This window comes from Rhipicephalus sanguineus, chromosome 6, assembly GCF_013339695.2.
Source record: "Rhipicephalus sanguineus isolate Rsan-2018 chromosome 6, BIME_Rsan_1.4, whole genome shotgun sequence".
NCBI lineage: Eukaryota > Metazoa > Arthropoda > Arachnida > Ixodida > Ixodidae > Rhipicephalus > Rhipicephalus sanguineus.
In genome coordinates this window covers 158,396,745-158,420,583 of record NC_051181.1, presented here as the reverse complement: position 1 = coordinate 158,420,583, position 23,839 = coordinate 158,396,745, and the positions used below count along the sequence as shown (strand labels likewise).

At 47.3% G+C, this 23,839-nt stretch overlaps 1 protein-coding gene across 1 annotated transcript in view; it reads left to right on the top strand.

Moving 5' to 3' along the window:
- Positions 1-21,655, top strand: part of LOC119396884 (elongation of very long chain fatty acids protein AAEL008004) — a 381,218-nt gene extending 359,563 nt beyond the window's left edge. The window contains exon 2 of the mRNA XM_037664243.2: positions 21,641-21,655. The gene's annotated coding sequence lies outside the window, so the exon portion shown is untranslated. The remainder of the gene's footprint in view (positions 1-21,640) is intronic.
- Positions 21,656-23,839: the final 2,184 nt, after the last annotated feature.

Sequence of the window (23,839 nt, the reverse complement as noted above, 5' to 3'; positions counted from 1 at the left end):
GGCGTCAACACGAGTCGTGCAAAAGATCATCATCATGTGGTGAAGTCACAATATGACGTCATCATGACGCCACGGGTCGCCAAATTTTGTGGCGTCATCATGATATCACTCTGACGTCACATAACCTGACATAGCAGGATGGAGTCGTCAGATGACCGTCGCTTGTTGAAACGTGGGCCGATCTCGGAGGCAGTGCTGCAAAACCACGCGAGAAACAGAAAGTTCCAATGCCTCCGGTCCCGGAAGCAGTGCAAGAGCACGTTGGCTGCAGAAAGCTTTCTGGGGTTGCGGGTGGGGGTGGTGGTGGGGGGTATCAACACAACCAGGGGCGTAGCCAGAAATTTTTTCGGAGGGGGCGGGGCACTTCCTTGATCTGAAGTGGGGGCCGGGCAGGCAAATGCGATCGAGTGTCATTTTGTGCTGTGTATGCCTCATTTTGTGCTGTGTAGGCGTGTTGTTGCTTTCTGAAAGAAAGCAACAAAACGCCTGCGCCAGTTCTGCAAAGGCATCGCAGCGCTGCTTGTTGCCTTCCGTAATGAGAAACAGCCGTCACCGCTCGCAAACCTGATCGCCTTCTCTCATTGATTGAACAGCGTTATGGAGCCTCAACCTACCTTTCTGCTTCCCTCTGTACACACACATTGCTAGAACGTTGCCGGTGTGTTTCGTGAGAATAGCGTCAGCGAGCGTCCGCTTCCTCAGAATCTGTGCTGAGCCCTGCCTTTGTTTTCGTTCCCAGAGTTAAACGTCGCTACCGGCGGCGGCCGGCGCGGCACTGAGTCACGGCCACCCGTCGACGACGTCGGCCCGTGACAGCGGCGCGAATAAACCAAGGCGAACGCAGTCTGTGTCAGCCATGGTGTCAGCCATGCACAACACCGCTTTCGGTTCGCCCCCCCCCCTCTCGTGTGCCTGCAGCAGGAAGAAGGATGTGGAGAATCGACGGTAGACAGCTGTCTTCCTTCCTCTTCTTTTTTTGAGAAGCGGATCCTTTGTTTTTGTAGAAAACGCGTGAAGCAGCGGCAACGCGAAACAGTGAGAATGAGGAAACCAGATGGAGGAAGTTCGCGGTGCTCTATATCGGCAGCGAATTACACGTTCAGTCGTGGCGCGACCTCATGAACCCAGCGTTATGCTGCCCGTAAAATACGAAGCATTCGCATGACTTTTCTACACCTGAATCCAGTGGCGAATGCAGAAACTTATTTCGGGGGGGGGGGGGGGGGAGGGAGGCACGTCCGTTAATTCGAATTCGGGACCCCACAGGGAAGTGTGATCGACTGCCATTTTGTGCTCTGTGTCCTATGGCAGTAAGAAATTTCGGGAAGAACACGTGCCCGGTGTGCCAACCCCTGGCTACGCCACTGCCTGAATCTCAATTCAAACGGCTTAAGGTTAACCTCCCTGCTTTTCCTCTCTCAAACGGTGCAACATTTAATTAATAATTAATTATATAGTTAAATCTCTCCCCATTCAGTGCAATGCGATGACAATGTGTTTGGTACATACCTTGCACAAATCTTTGTGGCGCGATACGAGCACGAAAGACAGAGAGAGAGAGAAGCCGGAGGGTGCGTTAACCATTTCAGAGGTGTGAACAAGATCGTAGCCACCAACGTGTCACGCTTAGGGTGAAAAAAGGGAAGATAAATACAAAGTAGGAGCGCAAAAAACACTAACTCTGCTCAGAAGATGTCAGACGTATATTCAAGTAGTTTACCAATGAGGCAGTTTTACCTCGTTGGTAATCCATATCGAAGAGAGCTAAAAGCGCACAGAAAACATGGACGAAAAAAAGCACACATATACATACATATATGTGTGTATATGTGTGTATACGAGCGCCTGTGTGTGTATATATGTGTGCCTTTTTTCGTCCATGTTTTCTGGACGCTTTTAGCTCTCTTCAAGTAAGCATTCGTCGCTGTAGGGTTGTGAGCATTTATCGCGTTGGATCGAGGCAGGAAGTTAAACAGACCCCAATCGTTGAGATCCTTGCCATGTTCGATAGGCCTTAGGTCAAAGCCTGCAACGGCTGTATTCGATTATTGCACTGTAAAAGTTACCTCAGGCGGTTGTTCATTCGTGTATATCTGCCGATTAAGCAATCGACAGCCCGGCTCAAAAGAGATCGATGCCGATCGAATCACTCTGAAAGGTTGCCGGATTACGTCAATAGCGCATTTGCGGCAAGGATAAAGCCACAAAAAGGTTAATTTTTCCTTCGCTCATTCAGGACTTCCTACACGTCCCGGCTGTTATCTTGATAATCGCGGGGTCGCGCAGTATTTCGTATTAATCTGTACCGTGTTTGCATTGCGCTGACAAGACCTGCAATGTTTCGGCATAGTGATGAAAAAGAGGCCATACCAGCGATACACTTTGGTTTTTATTGTAGATGTTTGATGTATCAAAGTATCTCTACCTATTCAGCGGCCAAGCGCGTCATACAACGTCATTTAACGTCATCCCAAGCCTCCGAGACGTCATCGTGCAGACTTCTCTTAAAATAACAAAGAAACACCCCTCGTTTGCGCCGGTGCATTACCTGCCAGTGAGCCGCATAAGCTTCTTAAGGTGCGCCCTCGGGAGCTTAGGTTGCTCGCTCAGCGCACGCTGCATCTCTCGGGGCCTCGTTAATTTAAACGAGACGCTTCCTAATCCTTCTAAGCGGCCAAAGCTTCCTTCCTCTGCTGTTAGTGCACTATGATATGCGCAAGGCAATGCGCCCGAGAAACGCAATACGATCTTTGCGATATAAAGTAAAAAGGATAAAGCAGAGAGAAAGAGACAGTCGGACACAAAATAATACTACCTGTCTTCTTTGTTCCCCTCCCCAGAACAGTTCTGAATCCTGAGAAAGAAAGAAAGAAAGAAAGAAAGAAAGAAAGAAGAAAGAAAGAAAGAAAGAAAGAAAGAAAGAAAGAAAGAAAGAAAGAAAGAAAGAAAGAAAGAAAGAAAGAAAGAAAGAAAGAAAGCGAGTCCAGTGTCAAGGAGGGAGTGCGATTTGCAAACGTGCTGTTATTCTTGGCGATCAGAGAAAGAAAGACTGGGCACGTGGCCCACTTTCGGAGAGACAATCAGGAATGCGTCAGCAACAATGACTACGACAACAAATACGTCGCTGCTAACATAGCCTCTGAGATCGGATAGTTTCCGCAAAACGGACCGGTCTCGAAGGACGTACCGCTAAACCGTTGCTCGCAAAACAATAGTACCGCGGCCTTTCTGCATCGCTCGTACTATGCACCTTCCATCCGGACCTGGAGCAAGAACTCGCCCTTCTGCGCGTAGGCGCGCTGCTGACGGATGCACGCACATTCCCGGCCGGCTGCTTCACGGCTCTGGCATCGACGCTCAGCTGCCGGAGAAGCGGCCGCCAACTTGCCACGACTCGAGGCTCTGAATGCGGGCACGCTGCCACCGCCTGCGGGGATGCCCCTGAATAGTAGCGTGCAGCGTGCCGGAAGCGAGACGTAAGCGTGCGTTCTTGGGCCCTACGGCGGATGCCAGGTTATGAAGTGCAAGGGCTGGAACTGTACGCCACGCGCTACGCTAGCACACGCTGGAAGGACAAGGATCTTACGAATACGAAATCAAGAACACGAACACTTGTGAGTAATTTGAGAGGAAATATTGAGAGAGAATTTGTCTTCAAGCAAAAGTTACTCGTAATGTTAAAACAAGACTTCGACACGTTATATGCGCAACCGAATGCTTTCCGGTTGAGCATCCACCCGAATTGAAGAACTGCGGAGCATGTGCGCTGACCTGCCCGCTTTTTAAAAATTGCTTGATGGTTCCCTTTCTTATCTGTCGAGAGGGTACCTCTGGCTAGTCCTTGTCCCCTCTAGTTTCATTCTTGTATGTCAGTTGAAAGCAAAAAGTAGTTAATAGTTAAAGGAAACCCATGGTTTCCTGTAGTTGGTGGCACTACCACCCTTCCACATGCCTATGCAGCGCAGTCACAAAGCTTTGACAGATAGATTAAAGCAGTTACCAAACAGGTGACCTTTCTTTCACAGTTCACATGTGTTTATGTACATTTCTGCATTTCTGATCTTTATTTTCTCCCATAATTAATAGCTGACCATGAACATGGAACTTGCTCCTTTAGAAGTACCGCAGAAATAAGACGGTATCTTGTGAAACGCCCAACCGACAACAATGATTTCATTGCATGAGTCACTGCAAAAATTACGTATGGTAATATGCATTATGCACTCATTTTGGATGTTGTTCACTTAACTCAGAACCTACTAAAAGCTGGCAATTAAGCACCAGGCTAATAACATCAATCAAAGACCAGTAACAAAAAAATTACTAGGCCAGTGCGTGGTAATCTCGGAGATTCAATTCTCGTCAGAATGTCATCTCATGTCAAGCTGCAAGGTAACTATTATAAAGCGTCTCAGAATTGCCATCCAGTATACGTATACCTTTCAACAGTAAACTACTTGAATGAGCAAATAATTGAATGATTCATTTTGTTCGGGTGATCATTGTGTCAGCGCTATCTGTCACAGCAGTCTAGTGGTTATGGTGCTCGAATACTGACCCGGCCGTAGGTCGTGAGATCGAATACCGGCCGCGTTTCCATGAGGCGAAGTGCTTGAGGACCGTGCGCTTAGATTTAGGTACACGTTAAAGAACCCCATGTGGCCAAAAATTCCGGAGCTCTCCACTACGGCGTCCATCATGATCATATCGTAGTATTGGGAAGTATAACCCCAACAATTATTATTATTGCGTCAGCGCTCTCCTGATGCACACGCGCCCAGTCCTCGGCCGTGGCACTGCTGCACGCAACTTCGATGGACGAAGAAGCGAATGTTGAACGGCAGCGGCGGCGCATCGCTGGAGCTCCACGGCTGCTAAGGTGGGCGCACGGTGGCCGTGGTGACGAAGCGCGCCGGGAACTCCGCGGGCGCTCGAAATAGACAGCGCAAGCGAGGCCTTCCCGGACACCGACTGCGGACGCGTGGACGCCGACCGGCGCACGTCGGCGTCTTGCGCGACGCCAATTCGCAGTCACGACGACCGAAGCACGTGCGCTGTGGCGTTCAACTACACGATGCCTGAAAATACGTCTCTCGTGTTCTTTCTTTTCTTCGTTCCTATCGCTTATCTTATGTGTAACGCACTCGTGTTCTGTACTTCGGAATTACGTTATTCGCATAATAGAGTGCTTTCCACTGATAACAAAGTTTGTCGAGATACATTTATGAACTTGATGTGTACTGTGTCTGATGAAATGATTAGTTCCAAACAACATTTGTGTGCTCTAAGCACAGTGGCCAATAACGACTAATTCTCCCGTTCGTCACCTCATTTATCATTGTTATTAGGCTGAAAGCCTTAGATGCCTCATAAAATGAGAAAATTGACCGTCGGTGTCCCCGCGGTGTCGGCGTCAATTCTTCTTCTTATTATTATTATTTGGTTTGAATACATAGAAAACACGAAGACACAGAGGAAATAGGGAGGGAACAGGTTGACAACTGCCACCTAAAGAGGCACAACTCCTGCCTGCTCCTTCGGGAAGGAGGAAGCATAAAGGAAAGGAAGATATGGGAGAAAGAAAGAGGAAAGAAAAAAAAGACAAATACCACAATCGTAAACACAAAGATGCAGTCACATGGAAAAATGTCTATAAACGCGATGCCAAATCGGTATTGTTTGAGAACGTTAGTAGGGCTCGATGGGCTGGATCACGCCGAGCAGCACAACCTCCCGGGAACAGGCAATCATCAAGGTTCGTACACTTAAGACCAATAAGTCCATATTCCTTGATGAGCAGTGCTCGCTGCATAACGAATGCGGGACACTCAAGAAGATGAGTGATACAAAAATCACATGATGACGTCATCATGACGTCACAGATCGCCTATTATTTGTGTCGTCATCGTATGACGTCGTAGCATGGTCAAAGGTGGGCCGATCACGAAGGCAGTGCAAAACATGATGAGTTGCAGAAAGCTTGCAATGCCTCCAATCTTGGGGCCAGTGTAAAGCCACATTAGGTGCAGAGAGCTTTCGGAGAGGAGTTGGGGGAGTATCAATACATCGACTGAGCAGAAAAAGAAGACGGCCTTCGCCTTCGAGTCGTCTTAGTGAATGCTTAAGGGACCACGTGAGTTTTATTCTTTTTTTTGCACGCCCGCTTTTTGCCTTCGCTCTTCTTTATGTTTTTATTTCCACTTTCCGTTTCCCACCATATAGTGTAGGGTATCAAACCAAAAGTTTCTCTTCAGTTAACCTCCCTGCATTTTCCCCATTTTCCCCATTTGTCTGTTTTATCTACTTAAACATACACTTGTGCCCAATATTTCAGCAATGATTCTGAGCGACTTATGCTCAACATGCGGCGCCTGCAATGCCCCCGTGGGTCGCTGCCGAGCAGTGCATCTGCGCTGTGCTCTCTAGGGAGGGCATGCGGACCCCTCGGAGCAGTTTCGACAGCAGGGCCGTCCCAGAATAGAAACGCCGCAGATCGGCCGCCGACTCCGTACACGGCCAGCGATGACGAAGGAGGTGCCGCGTGTGCCGCGCGAGAAAGGACGTCGCAAGCGGTTCCAGGATCTTCGAGGTCTTGCGTGCTTTATTACGCCATTAGGTAGTACGAAAAATGCTATGAAAAAGTAAACAAAAATATAAAGAAGTGTGAAAAATGTCGCTGAAACGACTCCTACGTTTTCTTTCTTAGTTTTCTTTTTTTCCACGCTGGAAAAAGGAAACACTCAGACCCCCTTGTGGAAGTGAAGTCACGCGATATGGTTTTCAGTTTTCTCATCGCCATTGTTGCTTCAAAAATGGCCATTCAGTTGCAAGGACTGAAAGAGTACTCTGTTGATCGATGATCAAATCCGTTTGCGTTTCTCTCATGGCTCAGCTTAAAGGCCTTTAAGTACCTAAAAGTATTGCTTAATGTCTAGCGGTGGCATTGCAGCTTGAAAAAAAAAAAAAAGTGACCGCGGTACATTCATGGTTAACTTCAAAGCTCAAGCATACATCAGATTATATACAGTTGCGGTTAGACCTAATGCATCCGAAAAGAGAAGACACATCTATATGCATATATAGCTGTAGTTTTAGTGCATCTATTTATAACTGCAATACTTTAAATCCAGGCTGTAAGGAGCAAACGCCGGGTGATCTTGAAGAAATTACGCATTAGGATAGCACATTCAAGTCCCCCCCCCCATTAGACATACCTATAGCGACCTCCACAATCGGCAGAAGCGGCAAGGCGCTAAGTCGATTTCTTTATGATTGGGACGGCAACCTCATGCAGTAACACATTTGTGATGGACGTTTCCGGCTTTGTACATATAACTTATCGTTCACCTGTCATTTCTGCTTCTGTAAGTTTATTTCATGCTGTACAGGTGGGAGCCGACGGATGGAAACACAATGCGCGGATAGGTTCAATGAACAGGTGCCTCAGACAGGCTGGGCACCTGCTCCCATCTTTGTCAAAGGCGCTTTGTCATCCCTGGCGAGTTAGCTTTAAACAGGGTTTGTTGTTGACGTTATGTCCCGTGGTGTCGCTGCCGGCACTTGTCAAAGTACCGGCAACTTTTCGTTCAACCAATCCGCGCTTTATGTCACACTTTGCGAGAGTGCACGGATGCAGCTCGTTCGCGTTTCGGCTTAAGAGGGATGCACCATTCAAACATAAACTATACGCAAAACAAAACGAGCGCGCACTATTTGTGTCCGCCCGTCAGGCGGTGGCCGTGAGTTCGTACGTTCGACACAGAGAGAGTGATGTCACGTGCTCTGTCTGTCAAACTGCGACGAGACAGCAGCGCCGCGAAAATTCGGGGAAGGTCGACCGTCACGCCCGGCCGACGTTCGCTGGCAGCGCCGGCCACGACCAGACCGAAACCGACCCGTTTCCGAGAAGCTCCCGTCCGTCGCTGCAGAACTATATCAAGACACAAAAGCAGGTGGATAAGCACAAACACACAGACACGAGCACGAGTGAGTGAGTGAGTGAGTGAGTGAGTGAGTGAGTGAGTGAGTGAGTGAGTGAGTGAGTGAGTGAGTGAGTGAGTGAGTGAGTGAGTGAGTGAGTGAAGTGAGTGAGTGAGTGAGTGAGGTGAGTGAGTGAGTGAGTGAGTGAGTGAGTGAGTGAGTGAGTGAGTGTAGTGAGTGAGTGAGTGAGTGAGTGAGTGAGGTGAGTGAGTGAGTGAGTGAGTGAGTGAGTGGAGTGAGTGAGTGAGTGAGTGAGTGAGTGAGTGAGTGAGTGAGTGAGTGAGTGAGTGAGTGAGTGAGTGAGTGAGTGAGTGAGTGAGTGAGTGAGTGAGTGAGATTATGTAGTACACGTGTCCGAAGCACACAGTGTTCAGCACCGTTCGAAATACCCTTGTTTTCCCGTCTCAGTGATGAGCTCACATGACAGTGGGTACAGTATTCGCAGCTGTGGCTTTAAAACAACTGTGACATTTTCAGAGTGGTGTCCCTACGCAGGCTTGAAAAGCTCATTTCCAGCAGAGAGGTGCTCCCCTTTAAAGCCTGCAGCGTTTACTCGGTGTTTCCCAACATAGCGCACACGAGAGATGGATGGAGCTTTTTCTCCGTTGACTGGCAGCTCGTGTGCCCGTATTTGTGTTGGGCTCTACAGTGCAGTCTCCTTGTTTGTCTCATAACCCTTTTCCATCTCTGTCGTCTTTACCGTTTGCACAACCGTCTCATGTCACCTCGGCGCTTCAATGAAAGCAGTGTCTCAACGTGCCACTGCAGTTTTGCGACATTTGTATCTTTGCAGCGCATTGGCACGCAGACAACGCGCAAGCGTTCGGCCACTACGGAAGCTTTCGCTCGTGTATGGCCTAGCGTAATACCTAAATTTTGGACATATACAGCGTACGAATAGCGTATAAATACATTCGATCATGCCGCGTCGTACAGATAGTTACCTACCGTTGCCAAATACCGTCCGCGAACCTGCTCGCTGTGTTGAAGGGTGTGAGCCTTTCTTCCTTCGTATACAGCAAGCCACAACATGTATTGCGGTCACGAATTAAAGTGGCGTGACAAGAAATAGCAAAAAGCGCTTCTTTCTTTATTCTGTCCACGCGCTCGCACTCTGGTGACTTCATAGTTGTCTTGTTTACAATCATGGCGCTTGTCTCTACCAGAATGGTGCGTTATTTAAAGGGGCGCCACAGTGACGCATTCGTGACAGAAAACCACGATACTCGCTGGCACTTGACAAACAGATCTTGGGAACTTGCAAAATGTGGAATTGGCGTTAAGGGATTTTTTCCCCTTCTCATCGTTCGTGTACGTCCTCGCCTGTCACGATGCCATGGGCCTGGTATCTCTTCGGTTTTAGTACATACTAAGTCGGTACCTGCATGTAAAGATAGTGAGATAGGAAGTATCTCGTTGCCTACATCTCTCTCTCTCTCCAATATCGAATAGTTATTTCGCTGATTATCAATAAATAAAACTTTTATATAGGTAAATAAATAAGTTTGGGACGGTTCACTCAGCGGTGCGAATGAAAAGAATTCAGTCCATTAGGGAAAAGGTCCTCAAGATATGGAGCCAAAGTGCTGGGATGAGATTTTATCGACCTAACTGGAAATTTCAATGAAGAAAAGAGCAGTATCCATCGAATGCGAATGTGAATACTCTTAACGAAAACTTAGCACTATCGCAATTAATGTGGGATCAAATACAGAGTTATACTGCGACGATTAAAGATCGACAAGGAACTGTCAGTAAATCAAGTAAAACGCTAATGAAACGCTGCCTCCCAGTTTCCCTTACAATAAAAACCTAGCACAATTCTTCCTGCATACTGTCCTCTAGCGGTTTCACAATTTCTCAAGCCTTCTTTCTTGCTTCTTTTTTTTTTTTTGTAGAAGTTCCTACAGAAAATCCTCGTACCATCGCCTTCTACAGTGATAGAGCTTTCCTCATTGTTCTGCGCAAATGTAGTGAAACCGAACCTACGTGACTGGTGCACTCTGTCTTGCGGAAGCGTAGAGACCTTGACGATGTTGTGAAAAAAAGGCACTCCTTCGTGCCAAGAAATGTATTATAAGGCTGGATGCGCCTCTACATAAACGCTGGCGCGTAATACGCAGCCACGGCGCGGCATCGTTTCACGGTCAGTCGCTATAAACGTGTTGATGATAGCACTCAATATATTGACAGAAAAGAAAACATCATCTATTCGTTTGTAGCGCGAAGATACAAAAGCAATCAGCGCGATTTTTTCGAACAGAAACCTTAACAGTTGAAAAATTCGTCCTGGTCCGGGATTCGAGCTGCCCCAACACAACCTAGAACGGCTGACCCGGTAAAGTGCTGGTTAAGGAAAGGCTACTCTTTCATCGACTGTTAAGCTCTCCTTTCGAGAAATCCGCATGCATTTTCTTCCTAACTTCGTGCTACAAGCAGAGCAGATGAATGACAGTTGTTCCCTTTTATCACCTTGCGGGCTTCCGCAGAGATATGACATGCCATATTCAGTGTTTGACTTTATTACATCGTTTTCATTTAAGTTCAATTCAAGAGGCGTTGTCGCAAATAATGAGCTCCTCAGTGGTAAAAAATAGGTACGTTGATATGAAAATCCGTTAATACAATTTATTCACGCCATAGCGAAGGGCTGCAGATAATTTCGACCACCTGGGGTTCTTTAACGGGCCCTGACATCGCACATTACACGGCCTTCTGGCACTACGCCTCCATCGAAATGCGACCGCTAAATGCATTGACCGGAATGGTATATCAGTCTCATGAACATTTTAAAGAGTTGGCAGCGCAAGCACGTAAGTGCTTCCGCTGCAAATTCTTTTACAAGTCTATAGCTCTCACGTAGTATTTCTAGCTACGTGAAAAAGTCTAACTTTTGAAAGTCTACCTTTGACATAGTATTTCACAAACGAAACGCATTGCGAGTCAGTTGATAGTTGTTGATTGGCTATCTACAATCATGGGAATTCTACCATCGAATTCTTCACACATGCTACGGTAAAATGTAATTTCTCGTACTCAACAAGGACTGCGAAAAATGGCTGAACTGAACTTGTTATCGTCTTGTATAGCGCGCTTGGGATGCACGTACGAGGAAGCTCTGCCAAACGCTAAGCCTAATGTTCGGGCAAAACCTGACAAGGAAGTAAGCCGCACCAACTAAGTGTCGGCGTAATAGAGGGCATAATATGGCGGTCGCATCGCACACTCAGCTTACGTAAGAACAAGAGGATTGCGCTGCAGCAGCTTTTTCCGGCTTCTCCAAGCTGAGCTTCCCGTGACAGGTGCGTCTTGAAAGAGAAATCCAGCTCTATTTATACGCGCGAACACCTCGGGTCCGCATCGAACCGTTGTCCGCTCTTCACTGCTGCCACAAGCACGCGCCCGCCCCAGTTCGCTATACGCCTTCTCCTTCACTTCGGTCGTCACACTCCGAGCCCTAGAAGAGCGGCGACCCCAGCCGTGCGATCCTCCGGCAGAGGCAAATGGAGAAGCAATAAAGTTGACTCACTTGATGTGTCGGGGTGGGTGGAGTTATTTCAGTCTCTGGTCTCAAGTCCCCGAAAAGTCTATACTAGAGGCAGGCCTCGATCTCGACCTCTCAGCCCGCGAGGGTCGCTTCGAGGTCGCAAATGCAGACGCGGCATTACTTGACGCTTCACGATGAATGCAAGTGTAAGGATTGTTACGTCGTGCACAGGGTTATTCATCAGGGGGGGGGGGGGGTCATCGCAGCGCCCCCCTCCCTACTAAGTCAATGTACGGGAATGGACACATACACTTCGTCTACCATGCAGTACCAACCAGCCCAATCAAGCACATTGTCAATGTGCGGGGCAGACTTTGCCCCCCCCCCCCCTCCCGCCTATGGATTCTTACGATTTCGATGTCTCACAAGTCTGGGAAAGGAAACTTGCGACAGACCTAACAAATGCGCATGCTGTAAGCGCCAAGTGCGAAATGGGACAGCGACATAAATGCAGTCTCTATGACAATAAGACGCAGATCGCCAAAAGAAAAAACAGGCGTCCTGAACAGAAACGTCCTGTTCTTCTGACTGCGAAATATTTTTTTTTCAGCACGTAAAACTAGTCCAACAGCAAGCTCTAGTAAATATACCTGAAATGCCGGAGGTCGCCTTGTAGTCGTGAAAGTGGGAGATCCCACAGGCGCGTATTCGATCGCAAGACACATTTTAATCTCAAAGAAAATTCGGTCAGGAACCGTGGCCTCTCCTCAAGTGCTGTGAACGCAGGCACACAAAGGCGCACAAGAGTTTATTGCTTCGTTTTGAATTTACATTGCATGCGATACAACAATATGACACAAAGTAAGACAAGGAAGGTTTTATGTGAACTTTTTCGAACATTTATACAATGCCCTACAGTGATACGTAAGACATATAAAACGGGGCGCTGGCACGGTTGAAGAAGGAAGGAACAGGAGACAGAGGAACGGCGAGATTGACTGGTACGCTACCCTACACAGGGGAAGGGGACGGGGGAGCTTGAAAACAAATGATCTGAATAATATAATAATTGTTGAGGGTTAACGTCCAAAAACCACGATATGATTACGAGGGACGCCATAGTGGAGGGCTCCGGAAATTTCGACCACTTAGGGTAAAGTGCACCTAAATCTAAGTACGCGCCACGGGCCGCAAGCATTTTCGCCTCCATCGAAAATGCGGCCGCCGAGGCCGGGATACGATCCTGCGACCTTCGGGTCAACAGTCGAGCACCATAACCACTATACCACCGTTGCGGGTAACAAAGGATCTGAAAGCGCTGCTGAATGCACCAGCCAGAACAATACGCCTATGTAGAAGTTGATAAAAGAGGGGAACGACATTCATATGCGTATTTCTTTTCTGAACAGTTCTTCGATGACGGTAATCTTATGCACGCTACAGATAATGGCATAAGCGCGCCCATGTTTTAGTGAACATTTTTAATGGAAATACATAGCTGTAATAAATCAAGACTAAAGCGTTCTTCTTTTTCCCAAGAAAGCCGTAATATCGATACTAGGCGCCCTTCCTGGAAAGAGCCTTATGTTTTTTTTTTTTTTTTCATAAGTCCCCGACCTCTGCGGAATAAGCGGTTATTCAAAAGGTTTAATTTTATTCTTTACATCGCGCGCGCGAAACACATGCGCCCAATTCCGGCTGCAGCGGGTCGCTGAACAGCAAACGGCATCAGCGCACACTGCTCTTCGCCGAAAGCGAAAGCACCCGCGCTCCGACCGACACGACGCGGAGCTGGATGTAATGCTACGTGCTTTTCGCGTACGGTTTCGAGCGACACCACCATACTCCGGTGACGTCACGCCGGACGTGACGTCGTCATATAACGCGCGTTCGCACGCCTTCGCAGATCTGCACCATCTGCGGCACGATCTGCCGGGAAAATCGTCAGCGTCGGCGGCCTCCACCGGACCCACCCAGCAAAAAAAGCGTTCTACGTATGGGTAGGCTGAGCGCGCGACGGTTCAGCGGGCCCGTGAACCGGCTTTTCTTTTCCTCCCCGTCACTGGCGCGACAACACGATCATTATGTTCCGGTTGTGACCGGTTTTAACCGGTTGGTCCCTAGCTCCGCGCGTGCACTGCCCAGAAGTTTCTCTCTCCAGCCACGCAGGCCGTCAGCTAGGCTTAATTTGGCGAGGCTGACGCAATGCGCACGCAGCCCGCCATGATATCGTGCGGTGGACTTCTTGGAAAGCGGCAGCAGGTGCGGTGAGAGGAGTTGACTCGAAGGTTGCCCAGTTCGCGTAGCGCGTATTTGTGAGCCCTCTGCTCCTCCTTCGCCTTGTCCCCCTTTCCTCTCGTGTATGCTACACGTGCTCGCCGACGCCCCGCTGTCTGCGGTGAGTGGCCGCTGCCAAATGTGGACGCCGGGTCCGCCTTGCGCGTGTCCTTCACGTCAGGATGACGTCATGTCCGCAACGTCGCGCCATCTGTCGCCTCCCTGGAGAGGTCCCCGGCCATGTTCTCTCTCTCTACGCAACTTGCGGATGTTATGATGCCTAGCTGGAAACTTAGCTGGAAGCTGTTACTGTGTTGCATCATTTCCCTTTCTCTTTCTTTTCCACCTCTTCAATAACAACGAAATCTACCCCACTGGTAATGAAGATTGAACCTCAGGCAACTGCGGGGATAACATATTTCGGAGGTAGGAGCATCAGGATCTAGATGCGCAAAATGGCTTCTTAGAAAGGATAAGACACTAAACACTGCGAGTCACGTTTGTGACAAAATACATCGTTCGGAATCAAAGAAACGTGCAAGATGATTTCGCGTCAAGGACAGTCACAGTGTATTCCAGGAGCAAAGCCGTCATGATTCAGTTCTCCTGGTATTCCTTTTCGCTCTTTGACAGTGCCCACAACGGGGCTCCACCCTTATCATCACTGGGATAGGCCATATATGAAGGATAAACGATAAGAATGGAATAGACTCAAGTTTGTAAGAGCTTATGTATAGCATGGCATCTTTCTTTGTGGGCTTGCGTGTTGCAATGAATAATTTCACTTTCCATAGTTTTCATTGCATTAAGTGGACATTACCAGAGGTATCAGCGACGCGGCTCCTTCTGAGCACATCGCGAATGGCGAATAGTACTGAAAGTACAATCAACTTTACGAAACTGGCCCTTGAACTACTAAAATAAAGACTCACTTAAACATAACAGTAAGCGTTCGTCGGGTTGAAAGGTGGCGCTGTTCTGCGTGCTTGTTAAATAATTTCACGTAGAGTTACGTTTGAAATAAGGGTACGGCTGGTGGCTGGCCGCCCTATTTAAATAATATGTATTGGTCGTATAGTTAGGCCAGTTCTCTGCATGCAGAAGAGAGCGCTGGTCGATTTCAAGAAAGACGCATCGGGGTACTGCGGTAAGCTCCATTTCGTGGCCAATCTTTTACGCGCCGAATTTCAGGAGAAATCAATTAGAATGCACACGGACCTGTTCATAGCAGATCGCAGTCACATTTCCACAAACGCAGCGCCTTTTTAATTTTTTTTTCTGGACAGGGTCAAGACAGAAATAATTTCCGCTGACGGACGCAGACGGAAAGTATGTTTGCCATCCATGGCGCAATGACATATAAACAAACGCGCTGTCTTTACTGTCCCCAATTCTGAAATCTGCTACTCGGGTACGTTTAATAGCACCCTTCATAGGGCATTCTAGGCTTATAGGCAGATGTCGCGTCTGTGCATATATATAGGCATGCGCAGAGTTCCTCATCAGGGGGGCAAATGTTCATCGCAGCACCCCCCCCCCCATCTTATGTGACTAGGGGGGGGCGCACCCCCTGCCCCCCCCCCCCCCCCCGCTCTTATGCACACGCCTAGGGTCATATATGAACAAGAGCTAGTGCCTCAAACAGGCTGGCCGAAGTTTCGATCGATGGACCTATCTTGGTCAAAGAGCCTTGTCATCCTTCAATTAAAGGGAGTTAGTCGTTTACGTCACGTCCCGTGGCGTCGCTGTTGCTACTTGCGTTCTGGAAAAGACGAAACTGGAAAGGAAGTGAGCATGGCCATTTCGCGCCTGTGAGGATCTTATAATAGGGGAACAAGGACTTTATTTAACAATATATATTGAAAGCTGCCTGAAGCTTAAAGCTTAAAAAAAGCAAAGTTAAGAAAGACAGGGTTCGAATTTTCATTCCATAACCATGCAACAAAAATAAAAGACAATCATCGTTGAAGTTTTCTTTTGTTGCTTCATTATTTCTGCCACGGAAAGGCTGGAACTCATAAGTGAAACTAGAACGAGCGTACAGTCTACAAGAGCGACCACATAAGAGTCGGCAGTACGAGCTGCGTGGCGGTATGAACGCTATCGTCAAATCTGACATATCAAGTGATGTGAAACACTTGTTTAGTTCGTTTTTTTTTTTCGGAATAAAAACATTTCGCGTTTAGCGCGTGCGGATTACGAGCATCTGACAATGACAGAAAGATTCGGGCACCGTTCTGTTGACGCTTTCAAGTAGCGCTTTATGATTAATTGTTTCTGGGACTCATTACGTGCGTTTGTTTTTGGCTTAATTGATTGCTGCCACCGCAGGCAACTGTCCCCTGCTGGAAATCACTGATCTACATCGTCGCGATGGCTGCGCTCATTGTGTGCTCATCCTTGCCCGTGACAATCCGCGAACAATAGCATTATGCGGCGTGTCGCAACACACTGATGTCCCACGTTGACTTCGTAATCAGCTTCAGACAGCTGTTGCAACGGAAGACTGCAATGTAGAGGCGGTGCTGAGATTTGGCGAGCTCGCAAGAACGCTCTAGGCTAGATTATCAAAATGACGATCGCAAATGACGATGACAAATGATCGAGACTTTTCAAAACCGAAACACAGCGTTGGAGCAATTCGCCTTGTTTATTCATTCTGGCTTAGCGTATGTCGATATCTTAAGGTATGTCGTAGCAGACAGAGCTGTTTTTAGTCATTTGTAAGACTGTACTACCAGACTAAATAATATGTCTTTCCTTGCTTTATTTATTTTGATAAGGAGCATGTTTATCGAGGTGTGGCTGTGGAGTTTAGAAAAGTTGTACGAGTTTCACTGACATGTTCCTTTCATTTTATTTTCCTCAGAATTTCTAATACCACAAACACGCTCGCTTTCAATGGTCATTGAAATCTTAGAGAGCTATCGGCCATCTCGCACATAGAATCAAATCAGGCGCCTACTTCAAAGGTCTCTCTCTTCAGTGGTCACTAAACAACGAGCTTATGACTGTGATATCAGGCTGTCGTTCAGCGATAGCTTACTTCTTGCTTTTAGACCATGCATGTTCCACTAGAATGGAACGTTCGAGTGTTTACTAATCGAATACCCAACCTTCTGGACTTGCCCCTGTCTGCTACTAAGCGACTTCCAACAACTTAATATTCCTCAAGCACCACTCAATGATTTCTTGCATCAACAAAGTATTGTGCTCACAAATATTTGCTGGGATTATTATCCACCTCTGAACTGGACTGTAATCTGTAATGCTTTTACTCTGCGTGTATTGGGATGTGTTGTTGTGTGGCTTCCTCTTTATATCTGTCTTACTCCTTTTTGCTTCTGTATCTCCCGCTTCTTCTTTTTCCTAGTAATCTTCCTGTATATATTCAAGCAGGTGGACATGGAGAAACTTGTAGGAGACAATTGGCAGTCGCCCCCTTCCTTCTCTTCGTGGTGTTTTCATATATACTCATAGTTAACAACAACTTCTGAACTATCTTTCCTGATGTTGATCTCAGTGTTACCTCAACAACACCGTGTTTAATTGTACAGACACTGTTTCCTACAGATGACGACAGAGAATAAAAGTTCGAAATTAAACCTTAAAGCTGAAATACAGTGTTTTGTTTTCGTATGTAGTGCTCCCGGAGTGATGAATTTGCAAATTAATGAGACCGTTTTCGATCTAAACGTTCAGACAGCTCCAAGTGTCCTACAAAATCGCTTTTTCGCTCACTTTCTGGTGAAACGTTCTTACACACATAAAACCGGGAAGTCCTGGCTGGCCGAATCTAGAGTTCCTATTGTTATCAAGAGAAAGCATACAAAACCAGTGGAAAACAATATTGCAGAACATAAAAACATATGTTGCTGGCTCGCAGCCCAATTCTGCGGACTAACACTCCGACCAACATGACTCACAGCTTTTTTTTTTTTTTTTTCTGGAGTGCCGAATAACCTTTATCTTCGGTAGTACTTTATCTGAGCGTTCCCGTCGGATATCTCGAGGGTTACATTGATAAAGGACCAATACTGATAAATGGTTACGTCAAACACTGGAAAGACCTTGTCGTGGAGAGCGTCGTTTGTTGAAGAAACAAGGAAGGATAAAGATCTTCGAGAGACTTGTTGGATTCTTGTTATCTCAGCGAAAACAGATCCTGGGTCTGGCGGTAAGTGCTACATGGCTGCTAATGGCTTCGACAGCGTTTACGTACATTAGATAACTGCCTAGCGACATAACTTGGTAAGTTGGAAAGAGAGAGAGAAAGAGAGAGAAAGGCAAATGCAGGAAAGTTAACCAGGTTGCACCCGGTTTGCTATCCGACGCGGGGGAGGGGAAACGGGAGAAAAAAATAGAGATAGCAAGGAGAAAATAGAGAATGAGTGATGCATGCACACCCACTCAGTCACACCCAAAAAAATATTAAATGCGAAGCATTTCTTAGCGACCCTTTGGCACTTTGAGCGTTTCTATCTACGTATCTGTCTATCTAGCCGCCTACGTCTGGGTGCTCTCATGATCGCCTCCTTAACGTAGTGTAGACCAAAATTTGCATGGGAGGGTAAGAGGATGTGACAAATATGACTGTCTCGTCATGACAAGAATAACGTGAAGATCCTGTCGCGTACGTCGTCAGACCCTTTCCTCCAGACACGTGTGGCACCGGTCACCCGTTTACCACGGGCCGCGGTGTACGGGTATGCGCCACAGGTGACTAACAGTTTATATCTACCCAGGAACGGCGAGAACAAACATTTATCATTTCAATGAGAGATCGTTTAGAAAATCCGACATCAGCAGCATTGACCCGATGAATGGAAAGAAGAATTAGGCTCCCAGCAGGAATCGAACCCAAGCATTCTGTGTGGTAATCAGGTATTCTACCACAGAGCCACGCCGGGTCTATAAACTGGTTTGGAAAAACAGCCTATGAAGGCGTAATGTCGCTGCAACGTCAATTGTGTTTGTGGTGCTGGCTATCTAATTTTACAAGAAAGCAATAAACACTACATATGTGCTCCTACGATACAGGCGTCATATCAGATTAACAACTGTGGTTCCAGTGTTCGCTCCGCTTTTATAGCAGTCTAATAAACATTACATTTGTATTCCTATGATTCAGCAAGCTATATTGAAGCATTGCTCGACCCCGGAGGAATACATTAACGAAAGTTACATATGATATTCGCATGATTGTACCATAAAGTGCCCTTAGTTTCGATAATACCGACGTATGTATACTCTAACGTGAGGGCTGGCGTTACGTCGCACCATAAGTTACCATTTAAACGCCAGTGTTGTCCACGTGCCTGGTATAAGGCCAAGAGATGCACACAGCTACTACACTTACAAAAACACGTCGATCCACCTCGTAGCGCTTGGCCCAAAGCCTTAAAGTACAGCATAGAAGTACACGCTGACTGCTTCGCATGAATCCGATTCCCACAACGCGTAGGACCTGCCGAATTTTTTTGCGGCCGGTTCCTCTGCGGTTCTCTTAAAGTAGACTGGAATCAGAGATGTTAAAGAAGGCTTGCAAGTACTGGCTCCAAGGAACCCAGGACTGTAAGATAACAAGATAAAACAAAATAATCAAACAATATAGGCGCATTAGGCACTTGCTTGTACATACGTTAACTATGTCGTTTAAATCGTCTTACAAGCTCTGAAAGCTTGAAATAAATGAATATAACCTTTATAACGCGGGCCACCTTTAGAAGCTAATGGTGTTGATGACGCGCAAAAACTAGTAAACTCAAATTGTACTGACTTCGACTTCTGCATGCTCTGCTCGTGCAAAAGACAAGGCAACCCTACGGTGCTTTTTAACGCGGTAATTGATAAAGCCCACATTCTACGATTTCTGCTACTGGCTTGAACATTTCGGGATCACAAGTTTTGAGAGTGCCAGTATTAGGTCGTCCCGGCAAATGGTGTATTAACCCAAGCGCTAACTAGGCGCGCACAAATCTTGCTCCTGCTACCCAACGGCCTTTGTCGCTACGAGGGACAATTAATGTGCGCCGGTAGCTGCCTATAACAAATCGGCGCTGAAAATCTAACGACTCGCGCTCTAATCACCGCTGCAGCGTTCCGTTTGCACAGCGCCTTCTCCCCTTGATTGTTTCAATGCCTTCCGGACCGACCATCTGTCCTTGTCGTCCCCATACAGCCCGTATCAGCGTGTTGAACGCATGCCAGTGCATTGTAGTGCCTCGGGGGCTGCAGACCTTGCGATCGTATAGGAACCGGGCAGAACCGCTTGAGGCCGGACCGCTCCTGCAGTAACTTCGTTAGTTCGACACCGCTAGAACGATCAGGGGGCACGACGCCTGCGCAATTATATGCGTGACCAGGCCGCCCCCTGCTGCGTGCATGCCAAGAGTGTTACCTTTACATTGGCGCGTGCGTTCTCGTGACGAGCTCTCAAGCTGCGATATTTGGCGCACTTTGCGAGTTCAGTGCCAAGAACCAGTTGATGCCCGACTCGAGCCAGTCGCCCGAAGGAACGCAGAAAGGAACAAGCCTAAAGAACAAACGAACTGGGAGCATTTGGACACTTCTGAGACACCGTTCTGTTGACACGGGAGACGTCGCATGAGTCAGCTGCTGAAAATAGTCGTATATGTTGCATCAGCTTTGAGACGGTAAATACGACAGGCATTGAACTGTCCGTTATGTGTGGAGAACCTAAAATAAACAGCCATGCGCCCAGTGCCGTGGATACACGCTCTTTCTTGAAAAAGGTGTTTGTTTTTCTCAGTACTGCCTATACATATGCGCCGTATATATTTATATGCCACCTGCTTCGGGCATAGAGAAAACCTTTTGAAGTTCTGTGAGCTTTCTTGTCAGACCTTTATCTCTGAATCGAGAGAAAAATAACAATAAAGAGATATTTAATTATTGATCTTTGAGCCGTCTATTAGGAGTGCTGTGACTAAGCAGAGAACAGGCAGTGTGCTGACATTGCTCGGTTACTTGGTCTGTGAACATGTGCCAGCGGTAAAAACCCGTGCAAATAACCTGAAACGTGACGAAACCGCCACTGCTTGCGACTTCTAAATGCTATCTATAGAAACTGAGGAACTGTACTTGTAACTAGAACCGCGTTGAGGAATCAGCGAGCGCCGATCATAAGGATGTACTAAACATTGTTTACAGAGAAAAGCATCGATCTATATGCCATCATTCATTAAATATATATTAAGAAAGAAGCAAATGGAACGCGAATCACATTCGCGCATTTTTATTAATGTAATGATAATTTCTAGGGTTTTACGTGCCAAGAGCACAATATTATTACGAGGCACGACGTTGTGGGGAATTCCAGAATAACTTTGACCTGGGGTGCTTTGAAGTGCGATTAAATCTAAGTACCCTATTGTAGGGTAGCAAACCAGATGTCTCAATTCTGGTTAACCTCCCTACCTTTCCCTCTTGTATCTCTCTCTCTTTCTCTTTCCCATCGAAATGCGGCCGCCGTGGTGGGGGCATTCGTGCATTTGTGAGAGATAACTGCAGTGTACAGCTGCGACTGCGCTAGTTGATTATACGCAGACCCGAACGTAGTGCTTGCTTCACCGTAGTTAAATTGCACGGACCACCCCGTGCCCTTCCTGCGTTGCCACCAGCAGCTCCTATCAATGTTGATGTTTTCGTAGGCACCGGTGAATCAACATAGTAAATTGCGTGTCGTTAAAAAGCGTGCACCGGAAACGCCAAGCGTGCAAACGCGCGTTCCACGCAGTCCGAGAGATAAGGTCCAAGACATCGTGGCTGCCGGAATGGGAGGTGCGCTAATTGGCGCCATTTGAGATGGCGTGCTGTCATAGCAGCCTCAGCCTAAAACAACTATGCATGCGAGTGAATACGGATCAACAAGAGACGTGTGTTTGAAACCGTAGCGTGTATACTGTTGTGCTACAACACGTCTGTCCTCTGTTTTCTCCTATGTGTTGCGCCTGTGTGTTGACAACCGACGAAGACAGGCGCCTGTCTTCTTCGGTTGTCACTCAGTCGTTGTCCTGTGCTGTGAGCTAGATGTTGAAATGGAATACCAACATGCCCAAACTTATGTGATCTCAAAAGAATTATAAGTGACGGTAGAGTTTTGGATGTATGAGAAGCCACTTGGTGGCGGTGTGTCTGTGCTCTTTATAACTACGCTGTGACGTGTCACAGGTGGAAACATAATGAAGACTTGTTTGCATGAGGTACTCACAAATACTCGGCCAAAAATATATATGCAAAAGGGGTGCAGCTATATATAGCTACGTATATAGCCCGCGTAACAGCAGAGAGTAAATACACGACACTTGAACAACAGCGCAAAAGGCGGGACCAAGAAAGAGAGGACACATACAACGCTGTTCTCTTCTCTCTGTGTCTTCTCTTTCTTGGTCCCGTCTTTTGCGCTGCTGTTCAAGTACCATGCATTTCAACCAACCAGCCCAGTCTGTCATCCTATACTTCAGCGTAAATAGTGTACACCGTCATGCGGTCACGACGTACGCTGACCGGACATATAGACATATAGTTCCACCAGGCGCTCGTGCAACAAAGTGCGCCGCTTAGAGATGCCATTTCAAGCCATGTGGAGCAGCCCTCCACCAGTATTGTGAAAGAGAGCGGGCAAGCAGGAGCGTGCGAGAACGCGGCCGTGTTCGCAGAAAGTCGGGGTCGCAGCCACGGTGTTGCGAGTCGCTTTCCACGTACACCCGTGCAGTGGGGCGAAATCTGTCGCGTGCGCCGGCATACATTAAGGAGGCAGAAAAAAGAAAAGCGAGCGCAGCGCCGACAACAATAGCAACAACATCCGGTCCCGGTTTCCGGTGATGCCCTGCAGCTCTGCTGGCGGTGTCTCCCGCGTCTGCGCTAAAAACCGGGGTTACCCTTTCGAGCCTGATGGAGGATGCCCCTGTTTCGTAAGTTCCTTTCTTCCCGCAAGAGACTACAATGGTCCACCTGGAAGCGATGGTCTTTGATCAATGGACGTCCTCCTCAAGTTACCGTTGTAGCTTCTCGCTCGAGGCCCATTTCCTGTATTTTGCTGGAATAAACATTCATTCATTCATTCATTCATTCATTCATTCATTCATTCATTCATTCATTCATTCATTCATTCATTCAATTAATTAGTAATTACATCCTTAGGTTCTCTCACAGATTCGATACTTCTAAGCCACCGTGTTGGTCTGGTGTTTATGGTGCTTGGCTGCTGACCCGCAGGTCGTGGGATCGAATACCGGCCGCGGTGGCCGCATTTCGATGGAGGCGAAATGCTAGAGGCCCGTGAGCATAGATTTAGGTGCACGTTAAAGAACCCAAAGTGGTCGAAGTATACGGAGTCCTCCAATACGGCGTCTATCATATCGTGGTTTTGGGAAGTATAACCTCAACAATTATTAGATTCTACGCTTCTGTGCATTAAGCAAAAGGCAAATAAGCCAGCTTTCTTTCTTTAACTGCGAGCATACTGATACAGCGGCAGAAGCGCTACTACATCGCCACTAGCCCAGGATGAATCCGGAATGGAAAGCACCAGCATGAAATAAGAGTGATGATATTGTTTCGCTTTTCCTTTTCAGCCACATCGCAATTTTATAGGGCACAGCTGCATGAATCTCTCACATAGTCGGGTACATAGTACTGGAAATCATTTCTGAATTTTCTATATACGCACAGAAACAAGACAAAAAAATTTCTTTATTTCTCGCCTGGTTAGCGGGATGGCGCATGCGATGAAGGCTGTGGCCTATTCACCAGGATCCTGGTGGCCACCAGGCTCCACCTTGACTCGAAAATGACTACGGAAGCGGCGCCCTTGGGTAGAAATGGCCACTGAATATGAGCGAGAATCGGCAGCAAGTTTTGAAAATCGTGGCATCATTGTTAGTCGGACGGTGGCGCTGTGATCAACTCGGTCGAGTGAAGGACGAACTTCAAGTCGAGGCCCGTCTGAGAATACGGGGGTAAGTTCTGTTCCACAGCTTCAAAATTTTGCCGCATCCTCCCACCCTGTACACTAAACGAATTTGCCCAACGAACGGCTTCAATTAGTCTTGTCAGAATCACTCAAGCTTG